Here is a 4,350-nt window from a genome sequence, read left to right as displayed (position 1 = left end):
CAAAATGAAGGGTGATGCAGAAGATTCGCAATCGTAAATTTTTAAAAAACTGGGGTGTGGAAAGTTGAGATTCTTACCGTTAGGAACGTTTATGTTAGCGTTGGATGACGTTGTAGAAGACGCATATCACATGATGCCATAGAGTTTCCCTTCTTTTGATGTCAGCGCTGAGTTAGCTGCTTGCGAACAAACATGCGTTTTTTTTTCCCAGGCTGAGCGTGTGTTCATTCTTGAAAGTAACTTGAAATCGCAATTTTTCTTGAAATGTCAGGAAGCCTTCCGGGCAGATTTTCCTGAAAAAAGGGTGCCTAATAAATCAAAGATTACACGCACAGTCGCTCGTTTCAGGAAAAATTAGTTTTATTAATGATAGTTGATATAACGGCCGACAATCGATGTTTAGCGACGAACCATTGGGAAATATTCGCGCATCCTTGCTACGTTCACCAAAAAAGTCGATACGAAAACTTTGTCAGAAAACCGGAATGTTCTACGGCAATGTTTACAGGACCATAAACAAGCCGAAGCTGTGTCCATATAGCATTCACTTTGTGCTCGAGCTTCAAGAACATGGTATAGCAAAAAGACTACAATATTGTGAGAATGTTTTGCGCTTTATTCGCAACGGGGTTCGGGTAATGGAATATGTTTTTTACTGTGATGAACCACCGTTTAATCAAAGTGACTACGCAAACAGCCAGAAAGACAGATATTAAAGTTCAGGTGGCTCCAGCGTTTTCCATGATATTCCAATACATTCACAGTTTGGAGTAAAAGAACTGTAGTCCCAGTTTTTTTATGTTTGAAACGATAAAAGCGGTACGTTACTTAGACATCATCATAAAGTTCATTGCACTGTTAGAGGCTGGATGGATGACGTTGCTGGCTGCAGAAAGTGCAACAGTGCACAAGGCGAATAGCACCATTGGAATATTGTGTTCTTCGGGGGACATGACATTTCAGGAGACGTTTGGCCAATTAGATCCCCAGATTAATCTCCCTCCCACTTTTGTTAGAGAACATCTAAAGAAATCGTGTATATGAAGAACCCTCAATCGACCGGTTGAAGCACAACATCGGAGATGAAATATCCCACATAACTGTAGGGACCGTCCGAATAGTAAGAAACGTGTTGAGGAGTCTGTTGTAGCTCATGTAGTACAGTTTCAGAATCTATTATGTTAAAATATATATTGAGTGTATACATTTAAGTAAATCAAAAAAGATTTGAATTTTTTTGAAATTAGGGTTGCATAGCTTCTGGCTCACCCCCTGTATACTAATTAATGTAGCACATCCCAAATGCAAAAATGGTTGTTTAGTAGTGTCATCATTAATGGTTCAAATGGCTCTGAGCACTATGGGACTTAACGTCTGAGGTCATCAGCGCCTAGACTTAGAAATACTTAAACCTAACTAACCTAAGGACATCACATACATCCATGCCCGAGGCAGGATTCGAACCTGCGATCGTAGCGGTCGCGCGGTTCCAGACTGTAGCGCCTAGAATCGCTCGGCCACTCCGGCCGGCTGTCATCATTAATGTTCGAAACGAAAGTTCGGGTACTGGAGGTGTAAACTAAAAAAATCCTTGTGTTACTGAAATTTTTTTTACCTCCAAAGCCCCACTGTTGTAGGACGAACCATCCTGTTTCAGTCAAACGCGGTGTGGAAATTGCAGAAATTAGCAGACGTTAAGCTATAAATTCAAATTGGAACGCCATGTAATACTATCCAAAGGCAGCATCCTTCTGCGTGAATTCGAATAACCACACACTTATTACAAAATTTAAAAGCCCACAATGTTATTCTAACCCGCAGTCGAATTACGTCTTTTGTTGGATTTAACAGTTCGGTCCTTAACTAGTGTTTGAATTATATGAATAACATTTACTATGATCGTGTGAGGGCACTGTTATTGGGGTATTGTAAAGCATAATGCACGTATTACGTTAACACGCTAATTAGTAGGGTACCAAAAGTTTTAGAAACAGTAGTTAGCATGGCGCCAAAATTGTAACACCGTCCAAAACTTATATCCAGAAATGTATGTTTTTCGATTTCCAAAGGATGAATTTTGCGGTTGCCTACTAGATTGAATGAGGAAATGCGTAGTTGCTAGTTATTACTATGCTCGTGTAGAAACAATCAAGAAATGGTTAAATTAACATGCCATAAGAAGTTCCTGAAAGCAAATAAACCTTCTTGACTGCATTAGGCTACATTATGTGGGTACGAACGAAGAGTTTTCCATTTTTTAGGCAGAATGGTATCGATAACAGAGGGTAATGGATAACTCACTCATTCTCTTTCTTCAAAGAAATTTTTAATGGCGTGTGATCACAGATACTTATAAGAAGTCAAAGATAACCCACGAAAGATGTAACGCAAGATTGTTCTTTGTCACCACTGATGCTTATCTTTGAAACAGGAATGAGGGTTCAAAAAATGGTTCAAATGGCTCCAAGTACTGTGGGACCTAACATCTGAGGTCATCAGTCTCCTAGACTTAGAACTACTTAAACCTAACTAACTTAAGGACATCACACACATCCATGCCCGAGGCAGGATTCGAACCTGCGACCGTAGCAGCAGCGCGGTTCCGGAATGAAGCGCCTAGAACCGCTCGGTCACAACGGCCAGCTGGAATGAGGGAAGTGAAGGACTATTATTGCATTAGTGACAGGAAGAACAATACGATTAATTGATGATGCAGCAGTGTTAGTCGAAAGGGAATCGGAATTGGATTTTGTGCTAAATGTAATGGAACATCTGCTCTCTGTAGTTCAAGATGTGCACATAGATAAGCAGAAAGTTTCACAAGTGGACATTGTGTTACTTTGGAAGCAGGAAGGATAAACATGATAGGGTTCACGCAAGGCATACAAGCAAGCACAAGGCGAAAAGGGCGTTTGCAAGGAGAAGCAGCGTCAATTCTCCGAGAATGTAAAAATCATAGGTAGTTTGTTCCGCGGCTCGTGGTCTTGCGGTAGCGTTCTCGCTTCCAGCGCACGGGGTCCCGGGTTCGATTCGAGGCGGGGTCGGGGATTTTCTCTGCCTCGAGATGACTGGGTGTTGTGTGTCTTTCATCATTATTTCATCCTCCTTTTCTGGCAAGTCGCCGTAGTGGCCTTAAAGAAATTGTGGAGCGGCGGCCGAACCGCCCCGCGAGGGGTTCTCCCGGCCAACAATGCCATACGCTCATTATTAACATATCTAGTTTTGAATTATTGAAATGAGTCCTAAATCCACTAAAAAAAGTTTTGAAACGATCTACAGTCTGCGGAAAGTATCAGAAAGTACATACCAAGTATGCGGATTTAATCATAAACAGTTCTTTTCTTAACTTAAACACATACTGTTACAATTCATGTTCCGTCTTCGACTATATGATTACGACTCCGCTACTGACGATGCACTGACATTTTTTTGTTATAGATGGATAGAGTAGCATCGAGAGCTGCATCAAACCAGTCTCTGGACTGAAGACCACAACAACAGATTGATATTGACAGCAAATGGGACATTACTTTCATGACATTTCCCTATTGGTATTGGAAAATCCACCACAATGTTTAGCGACTAGTAAATATGAAGTAACAGCACGAAAAGTAGCAAGTTCTCCGTTTGTATCATGCCATTCTTGTGTTACTACAGGCTTCTCGCTTGGAGCGCTAGCATCGTTTCAGCTGTCGAAAGGTTGCACTTTTTGCCCTAAAGAGTTTCGCGACTTTTTGTATTAGACTGTGCTCCAATTGTCGTAGAGTAAAATAATAATTTTTTCTACTGTTTTCCCAAAATTTTTATTTTAGAGTTTGTTTTGACAGACAGTAAACAACGATGAAATGAAATCAGGATTCAGGTAATCAAACAGACTCCTAGTGTACGTGACTGTAAGCGACATTACACTGCGATTAAAATTACTTTGTGATTGATAGATTGCAGTGGGGGGGGGGGGGGGGGTGCACTCTTTACACGGCGCTGCACGTAACGAGAACGAACTACAGCTGTCTGGCGGCCGACCCCTACCACCCACTTTGTAGTCCAGTCAAATGGTGATTCTTAGAGGGAAGTTTCGTAGAAATTTTTCCGACATACTTTTAAGATGTTTTCGAGGTCCTGAACCAGAATTTTCAAAGTCTCATCAAAATTTCGACCAGGAAGTGGGTCAAAATGAAAACAAACACGAAGAAATTGGACCTTCTTTAGGTTTTTCACTTGTAGCTCGGAAACGGCGCAAGTCTCGACAAAGTTGACTGTGTATGAAAATAAAGAGCATAAAATTTCCCGTAAAATAGGTCTGAGAGACTTTTTCTGTAAGACCAACCGTATGGTGTATAGCGAGTGCCG

This window comes from Schistocerca serialis, chromosome 12, assembly GCF_023864345.2.
Source record: "Schistocerca serialis cubense isolate TAMUIC-IGC-003099 chromosome 12, iqSchSeri2.2, whole genome shotgun sequence".
In the NCBI taxonomy this organism is placed as follows: domain Eukaryota; kingdom Metazoa; phylum Arthropoda; class Insecta; order Orthoptera; family Acrididae; genus Schistocerca; species Schistocerca serialis.
Note: the sequence above shows the minus strand (reverse complement) of the source record.